Genomic DNA, 14,031 nt, shown 5'->3' on the forward strand with positions numbered 1-14,031 from the left:
TAGTGATATAGATTTTATTTGCACTTGCAGATGTAATGAAAATTTCCATAACTTGAGAAAGTTTGACCAGAAAGAGTTTCTAACCATATCTCAGCAACTTCAAAAATTCTTCTGAAAAATATATTTTGTCATGTAGGAGTTCCTAATAAGAGCTTCCTGAAAAATGTAGGATTCTCCTATCTTATCTCTGCAGTATCTGTGTTTTCTTACAGCTTACATATGGCTCATTTACCACAGATGAGGCCAAAATAATGGAAGTTCCTCCCTTTTACCAAATGGTCCCAAACGAAATCCTTCAATATATGGGGATTATATCGTTACTTCAGCATTTTAGGTGGACATGGGTTGGGCTCTTTGTTTCAGATGGAAATAGTGGAGAGCAATTCCTCAGAATACTGGAGTCATTGTTTTCCAGAAATGGAATCTGTTCAGCCTTCACTAAAAGAATCCCAAAAGAAGCTCACATGGAGGATTTCATAAATCAATTTTATCATAAAAGTACGATTAATTTATCCTTCCAAGATCATAAAGCTGGTACAATTATCTTGTATGGAGAATCTTTAACAATTTTACGACTGAGAACTTTTATGCGTTTACAAGATTCAGGAAATATGAAAAACACATTATTTGGAAAGGTGTGGATTGTGACAACCCAGACAGATTTTATATTAACTGGTGCTTCAAGAGGATGGGATTTTCAGATATTCCAGGGTACCATTTTATTTGCTATTCACACAAAAGAGGTTCCAGGTTTCAGGGAATTTCTTCAGAATATAGAACCTTACAGGACAGAAAGAGATGGTTTCATCAAAAATTTCTGGGAGCAAGCATTTGATTGTTCATTTCCAGATCCAGGTATGTCTGTGATGGACGATGACACTTGTACTGGAGAGGAGAGGGTGGAGTGTCTCCCTGCAGGTCTTTTTGAAATGCACATGACTGGACACAGCTACAATATCTATAATGCTGTTTATGCTTTGGCTCATGCTTTGCATGCCAGGGACTTTGCTGGATCCAAACATAAATCAAAGGCAGTTGGTAGCAGTGTCGAACTTCAGTGTCTGCAGCCTTGGCAGGTAATGTCTCCTCAACAAATTCTTCATATTTCAAAGTACATATTCATATAGGGCGAGAATACATAATTTTTTATACTGCTTGGATAAATGATTACAATATTATACATCTTCACATTTCAAAAATTGTGCATACATTTCCTTTCTATGAACGCAACTTCAGAGTGCTGTTATTCTATTTTGATTTATTTTGCTTTTTTTCAATTAGCTCCACCAGTTTCTTCTAGGCATCTCATTTAACAACTCAGCTGGAGAAACCATGTCCTTTAATGATCAATGGGAAATGAGTGGTGGATTTGACATCATGAACTTGATCACCTTCCCCAACAATTCCTTTCAGAGAATAGAAGTTGGAAGTGTTGTTCCATACGCTCCTAAAGGGAAAGTATTCACCATTAGAGAGGACAAAATTGTCTGGCACAGATTTTTCAATGAGGTATTTATTCTGGGTCTGTCTTAGAAAACCCATTGTGTTGAACTATGAAGGAATGAGTATTTTTCTCTCCATAAACTGGTCTTGCAATAGCACCTGAAACTCTAGAATGAATTCAATTATTCCTTTCACATTCAGAAACCACAGGTCTCTTCAGAGCAGTGCAAATGGTTCCTCTCATTACGAACATGCCCAGTTTGGGAAGGAGGTGGAAGGGCTCTAGGCACCCTGCAGGTGCTCTTTCACCTCCTTCTCAAAGACCAGCATGGTGAAAGAGCTAGTGGCGGGCGGTGGGTGGGTTTCATGCTGTCATGACATCTGGGCTCCATTTAACATTAAGACTAATGCTGGTATTACTACATTTCAACACATTATGCCAACTTGGTTGATGTCATGATCTATCAAAGTAAATCATACCAAATGTTCGGACTGGCTCACATAAGATTGTGTCTACCTGACAACATAATCTTAGTGAGCTGTCTTGCCTGTCTGTCTCCTTTGTCCTATTTCGTTCCTCTTGCAGTGTAGTATTTACACCATCATATTACTTCAGCAGAAATTCGATGGCCATCTGTCATGGATTCTTTAGTTCAGATTGCAGGGGGTTGGACTAGGTGACCCTTATGGTCTGAACATGCTGCAAGGCTGTCTTCCATGCTATAATATATGGTTTGGGGGTGAGCCACATTAGCAAGCTAGCAAGATTTCCCCTCCACCCATATCACTAATTCTAAAAACAATCAAATATGTATATGGATAGGTGGTTCCCATTTCTTTGTGTAATGCATACTGCCACCCTGGTCATCAGAAGAAAAGGAAGGAGGGTGAGAAGTTTTGCTGCTATGATTGTGCTCCATGTCCGGAGGGGAAGATTTCAAACCAAACTGGTAGGTCATGTCATCTTGCCATAAAAAGGGGTAAAAATAATTTGCTGTATTAAATGAACTGTCACTAAGATGGAACTCCCCCATCCCAACACATTTTTCAGATACGGAAGACTGTTTCCAATGCCCAGAAGATCAGTATCCAAGCAAGAACAGAAATCAGTGCATTCCCAGAATTATACATTTTCTGTCTTATGAAGAACCTTTAGGCAAAGGCTTAGCTTCAGCTGCTGCTTCCTTTTCTTTTATCACAACCTTGGTGTTTGCTACATTCCTTAAACATAAAGATACCCCCATAGTTAAAGCCAACAACCGGGACCTCAGCTACATCCTCCTGGTCTCTCTCCTGCTCTGCTTCCTTTCCTCTTTGCTATTCCTTGGCCAACCTGGGAAAGTTACCTGCCTTCTTCGACAACCAGCGTTCAGCATCATCTTCTCAGTTGCTGTTTCTTGTGTGTTCGCCAAAACCATCATTGTTTCTCTAGCATTCATGGCCACAAAACCAGGATCAGGAATGAAGAAATGGGTGGAGGGGAAAGTGTCATATTCAATTGCTGTTTGCTGTTCATTTGTTCAATCGCTCCTTTGCACGGTGTGGCTCTCAACATTTCCCCCATTCCCTGATTTAGACATGCATTCAGTGAATGAAGAAATCATTGTTCTGTGTAATGAAGGGTCTGTCACCATGTTCTATTGTGTCCTGGGCTACATGGGTCTCCTGGCCATCATCAGCTTCATTGTGGCCTTCCTGGCCCGCAAGTTACCTGACAGTTTTAATGAAGCAAAGTTCATTACATTCAGCATGTTGGCATTTTGCAGTGTTTGGCTGTCCTTTGTTCCAACTTACCTGAGCACCAGAGGGAAAGGCATGGTGGCTGTGGAGATCTTCTCCATCTTGGCCTCAAGTGCTGTGCTTCTGGGATGCATCTTTTTCCCTAAGTGCTACATCATTTTGCTGAGGCCTGAACTGAACAGCAGGGAGCAGATAATGAGGAGACAACATTGAGGAATTTTTCCTCTGTTCTCCAATTATACTGCTTTGCTTGATGAGCATGTTTTTCAGATACAAATCAGTTAGAAGAACAGGGGCCAGAAACCTTCAGTCTCCCTGTGTGACTTGTGAGGCCGCTTCCCCAAAAGTACTCTCACCAGATGTTCACCTGACTTCATATGTATATGAAGTCAAGGTAGGAGCAGGTTGAGACATGCCTACCGAAAGCAGGATTGAACTCCTTGCACAGCAGCTGATGTGTGGGAAGCTCAGTCCTACTTACCTCAACTATGCTAGAGATCTCCACCAGGGAGAAGCATAATTGAACCCCCAGTTATCAGCTGCTGTATAAGGTGTTCAGTCCTTCTTTCTTTGGATGCAGCAGCCAAATTCTGTGAGTTGCTGGCTTTTATTAAAAAACCTAGCAGATAGCAGGATTGAACTCCTCAGACATCAGCTGCTGCAAGGGACTTCAATCCTACTAGGCTCACATCTCTCCCACCCACAAAAGCCAACTTTGATTTTCACCTCTCAATATCTTTAAATCTCTCTAGAAAGCATTGATATGATTTTTCCTTAGCCACCCCCATCAGATGGCTCCTTTAGAAAACGTCTATTTTGAAAAGAAGCTGTGTGCATTGTTCTGTGCTTAAAATGCTCTGTATCCTGATTTCACAGTGGAATTCCCAGTGGAAACAGAACCTTTGGTAAGCACCTGGAACCTCTGAAATCTTACTACCACTTGGAACAGATTGGGGTAGTGTGTAACAATGTTTTGTCATTTTAACTGTGGGAATCATCCTTCCCAGTTTGCTTGAAAACTAATGTTTTCAATTGTAATGGGGACTGATTCTCTATTAGCATTTCCATGAGAACAGTGGATTGGATTCATCAAGTGCATCAGCAACACATCACCCACCTTGCTACAACTCAACATACCCAATGCTACTATCATGGACAGGGACTAATGTGAAAGTTATATGCATTTAGGAAATGGCACCTGAACCAAGCACATGTACCCATGGCTTGTTTATGTATCACTTACATAATTTGAAGAGACACTCATCACTTTCATTTCCCTACTTCCAACAAAATTTCGTATTTTATAGAGGAAGCACTTTACCCAAAGAAAAAAAAAAACATTTTTTTTCATAAAAATTGTCTATGCTGTGTGTTTAAATGCTCAATCTGAAAGCATTTCTATAGGTTTAATAGAACTGCAATACCTCTCACAATATTGAGGAAGGCGGTGACCATGTGGCCTCTGTGCCAACTCAGCTATGCAATTCTTATCTTTGAGCTAGCATAAAGAACTATAAAGCAAGACACCTGATCACTCTACAAAGGGCACAGACATGCTTTTGTTACTAACATAAAACAGTGAAAGTAATGTGTGAATAGGCACCTCCCAAGCTCATATAAATTCCATTGCTGGAGACCTTCTAAATTAAACTTTTGAATTTCTGTATATCAATTTGTATTTATTAGATCTTCTTCTTGGACATATATTTCATACTTGATGTTTCACATATTACAGAAAGAATCCTCCTCTTGCTTTGACAAGAATGAAATAAGGATTGTGGGAGCAGGAGCCCAATGTCATAGAAACATAGAATTATAGCCTTGGAAGGGACCGTGAGGATTACCGTATGTATAGTCCAACCAACCTGCAATGCAGAAATATTTCATCCAACTTGGGGCTTCAACCTAGGACTCTGAGATTAAGAGTCCCATGCTCTACTGACTGAGCTATCCCATCCAACCCTGTTCCAATTTTATGTCCTAAAGTGGGACTTTTAAACTTTAACTATACTTAATGCTTATCTGTCTACTCCTTTATTAAAAATTTCAAAGACAAGAGATTCTACGAGAAGTCCTTTCCCTTGCTGAGCATCTATATTTTACTGTACTGAACTTTCAATCTGAATCTGCCTTCCTGCCTCATACTATGACACTATTCTTTCAGCCACATCCCCCCCCCCCCATAAATATGTGTCACTATTTCTTAAGCCGTGTCTCCTATGTATGCACAAAGAATAACAGTTGCCAAAGGACTGGGTTACTCTTTTTACCCTGAGTGATATGCAAATACAGGGACAGCTTCCTGTTTAAAGCAGTCAAAACACTCTCCAGCCCCAACTCCATCCACAGTTTCAACCCCTGTGTGATTGGGATCACTTTCCAGACAACCTTTTCTTTTCTTTTCTTTTCTTTTCTTTAAAAGAATGATCCTTTTACTTCAATTAGTTTGTGTTTTGGCAGTTTTCAGAGGTCATTGTTATTCCCCTCCCCTCCCCATGCAAGAAAACATTTGAAGTCTACTCATTAATGTCTAGAGAGCTTTATGATATCTCTTTCTTTACAGGTATCCAATCAGAGGTTCGACTAGAGGAATCTGGAGGGGACATAAAAAGACCTGGAGAGTCCCTCCGCCTCTCCTGTCAAGCCTCTGGTTTTACCTTCAGCAGCTACTGGATGAACTGGGTGCGGCAGGCTCCTGGGAGGGGACTGGAATGGGTTGCAAGGATAAGCAATGGTGCAGGAAGCTCACAATATTACCCTGACTCAGTGAAAGGGCGCTTCACCATCTCCAGGGATAACCCTTCCAACAGGCTGTTTCTGCAAATGAGCAATCTGAAGCCAGAAGACACAGCTATGTATTACTGTTCGAGAGAAGGCACAGTGAGAGGAAGTGAATCTGAAGGCTGGCAAAAACCCTCCTTGGTCATGCAAGCTCTCCAATTTGATTATGTAATAGGACACGGGAGCTAGTAGAAAGGAGACTGTTGAGGACATCAGAAGAGTTACTGTCTTCTCAGACCTAAAATTCCATCTAAATGAGGCTTATTTTCCCCACAATGGCCAGTCAGACCCTTCAGGTAACCCTCCTCTGAACAAAGTACAGTGGATGCTCGGGTTGCGAACATGATCCATGCGGGAGGCACATTCGCAACCCACAGTGTTGCGTCTGCGCATGCGCGGGTCACAATTTGGCGCTTCTGCACATGCGCGAGTGCCAAAACTCGGAAGTAACCAGTTCTGATACTTCTGGGTTCGGCGCAATGCGCAACCCGAAAACGCACAAGGTATGACTGTATGGGATCCCAAAAGTCAGTAAAATCTATGGCGACAATACCATATTATGGCAGCTGCTTCTGTTCCTATAGATATGTCCATACCAAGATTTTGGAGGCGAGGCAGACAGTGATTTATATATAGGCACATGCTGGTCATCAGTGCAGGTGGGAATATACAAATACAAAAAAGCAATGGGAAACTGTGGTATATGTAACATAGAAACACCCTAAAACCAAGTATGACAGCTCACCATATTTTTCTCACAAGGGGGCAGCCGAGCTTTGAAGATTACAAAGCACCATTTTGCCATGGGGTCGGCAGAGTTAACACAGAATGATGTTCTGTGGTTTCAGCTGCAGGAATGATTATTTCCTGTTTGCTTCGAAACTAATGTACTGGTTGCATTGGATGGCTGATTCTCCATGAACATTTCTTGCAGTTCTCTATTAAAAGTCAAAGGATCCTTCTTCCCCCACCCCAAGAAACTGCTTCAAACTGATGGAATTGCTTACAAGGCATTGAAATTATCATTAATCCTTCCTGGTGAATTTTCTGATCCTCTCTGCAGCTGTCATGGAGGGTGGAAGGAAGAGAATCTGCAAAACTTGCTAATATGTTATTTATCGCTTTTATATGTTACATTTATATCCCACAATTCCTTCAAGTAGCTCAAGGTGGTGTACATGGTTGTTCCTCTGCCCTTTTCATCCTTACAGCATCCCTGTCAGGCAGGATAGGCTGAAATACAGTGACTGGCAAAGGTCACTCACTTGACTTCATGGCTGAGTAGGGACTACTACCCTGGTATCACAGGTCTTACTTCAGCAGTACTCTGACCCCTATGCCACACTGCAAGGGATATAAGGATGGAACTAAGGTGGAAGCAATTAAGCTATTGAGAGCTTGGCAAGTAGGAACTGGGGCAAGCATAAGTATACATGACTTGTTTCTGTGTAATCTACAGGGAAATCATGTATGAAGAGACACCCATCACTTTTATTCTCCCAGTTCAAACTATGTTTTATATGAAATACATCAGCTGAAATACATCATTCCTGGTTGAGCCCCTTTGCATTAAAAAAACAGGGGGGGGGGAGTTCATCTGCAAATTATAGAATACATTTTAATGAATATGAGAAATTATTTGTCCCATCAGATCTGGTTTTGATGAGAATGTGGGGGCACATTCTTTTAAAAATGTGCAATAATATAGAAGGAATATTTGCCCCACTCTCCAAATAGTGGCAAAAATGCTAGTTTGGTACATCTGATGAATAATTACTGGTCATCTCACACTTCATGTGTACTAGATAAGTACTAAGATAGTTTAGCCAAAGCAATGAGTTGCTCTTTTATCCTGAGCTGTATGTAAATGAAGGGGCAGATTCCTGTTTAAATCAGTCAAACACATGCTTGCCTCCACTACACTCAGAGATATAATTTTTTCATCACTTCCAGTCATTTCTACACATAGCACAACAGAGAAGGGAGGAAAAATGAGACTTTGGTTTCCATTTGTTTTCCTTTCAGCAGTTTTGGGAGGTAATTCTTATTTTCAAAAAAAGAGGACTGGTACATTCTACAGTAAATATATAGAATTTCTTTCTTTCTTTCTTTTTCTCAAAAACGAATGTATTTTGTTCCAGGTGTCCAATCCGAAGTCCAACTGGTGGAATCTGGTGGGGATGTCAAAAGACCTGGAGAGTCCCTCCGCCTCTCTTGTCGAGGCTCCGGGTTCACCTTCAGCAACTATGGCATGCACTGGGTGAGACAGGCCCCCGGGAAAGGACTGGAATGGGTTGCAGTGATCTGGTATGATAGTAGCAAACAATATTATGCCGACTCTGTGAAAGGCCGCTTCACCATCTCCAGAGACAACCCAGCAGCAATGCTGTATCTGCAAATGGACAACCTGAAACCAGAGGACACAGCTGTGTACTACTGTACAAGAGACACAGTGAGAACAAGTGAATCGTAAGCCAGACAAAAACCTCATATGCCAGCTGCCTCGACTGATTCATCTGCAACAACAACAACAGATAAAACAAAAAGTTTGGAGAAGAGATATAGATGGCTTGTTGTGTACCAGCCTGTTTTCTGCTAGTTCCAATGAATTGTGTTGAGACAAATGGGAGCATGTGGCCTTAAGTCCAAGACCATGCGTCACTTCCCACAATATGGGAACGCTCAGGAGAAGTCTAGACCAGGCTTCCTCAACCTCAGCCCTCCAGATGTTGAGACTACAATTCCCAGCATCCCTGACCACTGGTCCTGCTAGCTAGGGATCATGGGAGTTGTAGGCCAAAAACATCTGGAGGGCCGAGGTTGAGAAAGCCTGTAATTCAGAAATCAGTTCCCCCAGCAATTCCTTTCCTAATAAGTTCAAATTTTCAATGTGACCTTTTGCACAATGTAAAATCCACTTCTGGAAATCAAGCAGAATCGTTTCTGTACTAATTGCTTCCATAAGATATCTGTGTGCAACCCTTTTAACTCGAGAAATCGTGGCAGATTTATACTGCTGTTTTCCCACCATGTTCATAGATCACCTCACGTGGTAAAATTTGGGGAAGAAATGGAATTCCGGCATACCATTATTTCCTCACTATTTTCATGAGTGGATCATAACAGAACAGAAGCATGCATGCCCATGGTGACCTATCCAGTGATATCCCCTGTTGTGTCGCACTGTTGTGAATGAAATTTAACACATTTTTTGTGATTTCTGCCTGGTCACTGCTTCCTGCTGCAGTATTCCAGCTATGTCTGGGGAAAATCCAGATGTATGGCAACCCTACTGTTATTTTCACTCACCGTGTGCCTTTGGGGGATGGCTGGAAACAGCTGGAGGTAGAGTGCTTTGGTGCTCAAGTCCAGCTTGCAGCTTTTCCTCAGGCATCTGGTTTCTGGTTGGTCACTGAGAGAACAGGGTGCAGGTCTACATGGGTCATTGGCCTGAACCAACCATCTCTTCTTAAGTTCTTACTGTTTCAGAAAGTGCAAATTAGTTTGCTTCTTCTTTAAGGTCAAACTCAATATAATGCCCCCTCTATCCCTACTCATAGGTCATTAGTACTGAATAAGCACAAAGATTGTTAACTAAAGGCCTATGTTTCTCTTGCTGTTTAAATTAGCCAGACACTATCGCTGTCCTGGATACATCCAGAGATAGAACAGCTGGACAACTTTCCAGTTAGTTCAGAGCACAGGGGAGAAGGGCGGAAAATGACACAGTGCCTTCAATTTGTTTTGCTTTCAGCAGTTTTGGGAGGTTCAGATATGTTCAGATAAAGAGGACTAGTACATTCCATCATTAATTTGAAGCAGTTTGTTTAGTAGCGTGGCATAGCGGTTAGAGCAGGCACCCCCAAACTCGGCCCTCCAGATGTTTTGGGACTACAACTCCCACCATCCCTAGCTAACAGGACCAGTGGTCAGGGATGATGGGAGCTGTAGTCCCAAAACATCTGGAGGGCTGAGTTTGGGGATGCCTGGGTTAGAGGGTTGGACACCAGAGTTCAAATTGGTACAGGGCGATTTGGGCCAGTCCCTGCCTTTCATCCTAACCTTTCTTACAGGGTTAATATGAGGATTAAATTATGAGGGGCTGTACTACATAGGCCATCTTGAGCTCCTTGAAGAAAAAGGTGGGACATAAATGCAATAAATTAAGTAATAAGAAATAAAATAAATTATATGTATTTCCTTCCAGGTGTCCAACCAGAAGTCCAGCTGGTAGAGTCTAGATAGGCTGTAAAAAAGCCTGGAGACCCCCTCCACCTCTCCTGTCGAACCTCTGGGTTCACCTTTGGCATCCATTACTTCCATTGGGTGCAACAGGCTCCTGGGAAGGGACTGGAATGGATTGCAATAATGTGGTGTGGTGGTAGCAAACAATACTATGCTTAGTCAGTGAAAGGCCGCTTCGTCATCTCCAAAAACAACCCTTCAACTACAGTTTATTTGCAAATAAACAATCTGAAACCTGAGGACACAGCTGTGTATTACTGTCCAAGAGGCACAGTGACAGGAAGCGATGCTGAAAGCAGGCAAAGACCTCTTTTGCAGCTGTCTGGACTGATTCAGCTGTGACCACAAGAGACATAAAATGAAGAATTTAGGAGAAAGGAGATAAATTGATTTGCAGAGTTAAAGTTTCAGTTAGGTTGATTTTATTGCGTTGGCTCCAATGGGAGTGTATGGCCTTAAATCAGAGAATTATTCTTGGATTTTATAATAGAGTGCACAGAGGAACAAGAAGAAGAAGAAGAAGAAGAAGAAGAAGAAGAAGAGGAGGAGGAGTTTGGATTTGATATCCCGCTTTATCACTACCCGAAGGAGTCTCAAAGCGGCTAACATTCTCCTTTCCCTTCCTCCCCCACAACAAACACTCTGTGAGATGAGTGGGGCTGAGAAACTTCAGAGAAGCGTGAGTGGCCCAAGGTCACCCAGCAGCTGCATGTGGAGGAGCGGAGACGCGAACCCGGTTCCCCAGATTACAAATCTATCGCTCTTAACCACTACACCACACTGGTTCTCAGAAGAAGCCTAGGCTGCATTCAGACATCAATTTATTCCTTTCCCCCAACATTTCCTATCCTGATAATTTCTCGGCTTAAGTAACCATACACAGAATGCTAAATCCACGTCTAGAAATCTAGTAGAATCATTTGTGCTCATTTGCATATTAATTGTTTCCAGAAGAAAACTCACTTGCAGCCCCATTGGCCCTGAGAATTCTAAAAATCTACAATATGTGGACAGAGAAAGTTGTGGGAGGTTTGCTCTATAATTCCCCACTACCACCAATCTCAACAGAGCATTTTCACAGATGAATGATGAGAGAATAGAAGCACATACGTGCATAAAGCATGGTACCAAGTTCAATGTTATCCACTATTGTATCATTGATATGAGTGACATTTAGCATGACATGGTGGTATATTGATTATATACTCAGAGCGCTCTGACTGAGCATAGTTAGAACAAATCAGGGTTGCTCTCATTTTCTAAATAATAAAGATAATATTAAATTTCTGCACCACTGCTCATTCAAAGCTCAGAGCACAGCTCGCAGCTCGCAACACAAAACCAAAAATATATAGCATAATAACAAACAAAAACAATTCTGTCCACAGTTTAAAAGGCCATGGATTGTTTAATCAACCAAAGGCTTGGGAAAAGAAGAGTGCTTTTGCCTGGTACTTATTTGCTTATTTGCTTTTTAAATGAGGTGTGTTTTTATGCTTATGTCACTTTCCAATTTTTAAAAACAGAAATAGTGCCCAAGGCAAAGGCAATCTAAGATTTGTGAGGAGTGTCTCAGTGAAAAAACTTCTCAAAACGTCAGTATTCAGCCAAAATGAGGACTTGCAAAAATTCATCTTCCTGCTGCTTTCTGGTTGTGGGAAAGCAAGGGACCCATAAAAGGGTGTATGTGACCAAGAGGACTTTTTTAAATGATGGACCCACTTCCCACTGGTGGACGCAGAGCTTTGAGCATATCCTCAGTTTGGATCATCTCTCTTTATCTGATTCCCATCACTAGATGCAAAGTTGATGCAAATTCCTGTCCAAAAAGTTTTCTATTTAAATAGCTCCACCCACACCAAGTCTTCAGATGCTCAGCTAGACCAAATTAGCTGTCAATCCAGAGGGAGGAGTTTCTCTCTGCAAACAATGAAGGCCCCCTTTCTTTTCCTTTCCTTGTTAACAGGTAAACCAAAGTCTTGTTGTTTTCTTTAGATGTCCACTGCAGTGTCCAACTTTGGAATCTGGACCAAGGGTTGTGAATCCTGGAGGATCCCTGAAACTAACCTGCACTGTCACTGGGGATTCTGTCAAGAGTAATTTATGGGAATGGGTCCGACAGGCTCCCGGGAAAGGACTGGAATGGATTGGCCATATAGACTGGTATAACAGCAAATGGGTCTTATACAACAACCCATCACTCCAAGACCGAATCACTGTGACTGCCGATGCCTCCAGAAATACATACAATATGGAGCTGCGATCTGTGACAGCTGCAGATACGGCTATATATTATTGTTCCCGCAGGACACACAGTGAGATAAATCAAAGGAGAAACTGTACAAAAAGGTGGAGGCATCTGTTACTGGGATGAAATGTAGGATCATCTCCTAAAATTAATTCTGTTTCTCACAAGGGGGCAGCAGTGATTTAAGGACTAAGAAGCCATTGACCACAACTGAAATAAAGCCTTGTGTGATGTTTTGGGGTTACAGATGTGAGGCTGACTATTGTTTCCTTAGCTGCCTCAACTTCACCGGCTGCATGAGAGTTTGATTCCAAAACCAATTTCAGTCAATATATTGAAGAATCACACAGTGCTAAAACAGACCATAAAACTTGTGATATTATCATGCAGAAATGACCCCCACTCCAAAAATTTGATGAGGTAAGGGATGGGCCTGCAGACCTTCTAGGTGCATTCTGAGGACCCACGGGGTCCACAGACCTCTAATTGTGAATCACTGCATTAAGCAATTGAAGAAGAAGAAGAGTTTGGATTTGATATCCCGCTTTATCACTACCTGAAAGAGTCTCAAAGCAGCTAACATTCTCTTTTCCCTTCCTCCCCCACAACAAACACTTTGTGAGGTGAGTGGGGCTGAGAGACTTCAAAGAAGTGTGACTAGCCCAAGGTCACCCAGCAGCTGCATGTGGAGGAGCGGAGATGCGAACCCGGTTCCCCAGATTACGAGTCTATCATTCTTAACCACTACACCACACTGGCTCTCAATTAAGAATTGAGAGTTCATAAGGCAGAAATTGATCCAAGCACACATACACACATCTTTTTTTGAATCATATGCAAAGAAGTTATGTATAAAGTTATGTATAAAGCGTCACACCATACCTTTTCTTCCAATTTAAACATTACTTTATAGCAGGCAGAACCAAGTATAGTGAGACCTCTGGTTACAAACTTAATTCGTTCCTCAGGTCAGTTCTTAACCTGAAACCGTTCTTAACCTGAGGTACCACTTTGGTTAAGGGGGCCTCCCGCTGCTGCCGTGCGATTTCTGTTCTCATTCTGGGGCAAAGTTCTTAACCCGAGGTACTACTTCCAGGTTAGCGGAGTCTGTAACCTGAAGTTTTGTAACCTGAGGAGTTTGTAACTCGAGGTACCACTGTACATTGAAACTTATTTCAGAATTTGAATAAAGAATGTATGCACAATTTATGAAATCACCATTCCAGATTGATAAAATAAGTGCAATAATCAAGGGCAGACCGTGGTCTTTCAAATTTCAGTGGTGCCTTGGGTAAGGCCAAAATTTGGTGGCCGCAACCTCTCATCTTCTGTTCTGCTCAATTCATTATATCATAGTTATTACATCCTGTAATAGGCTGAGCTCCCAGTGCGGAAAACCCAGTTGCACTGCCTGAAATCCACCTCTGCAAAAATCAGTACGACCCAAACCAATACAACCAAAGTTGTCAATGTGTTGCTCTTTTTATTCTGAGCTGTATGTAAATGGAGGGACAGCTTCCTGTTTAAAGGAGTCAAGCCCTCTTTTGCCCCAGCTCCATCCACACCCCCTGTGT

The sequence above is a fragment of the Podarcis pityusensis genome (assembly GCF_964106645.2).
Source record: "Podarcis pityusensis genome assembly, chromosome: 13".
Taxonomy (NCBI): domain Eukaryota; kingdom Metazoa; phylum Chordata; class Lepidosauria; order Squamata; family Lacertidae; genus Podarcis; species Podarcis pityusensis.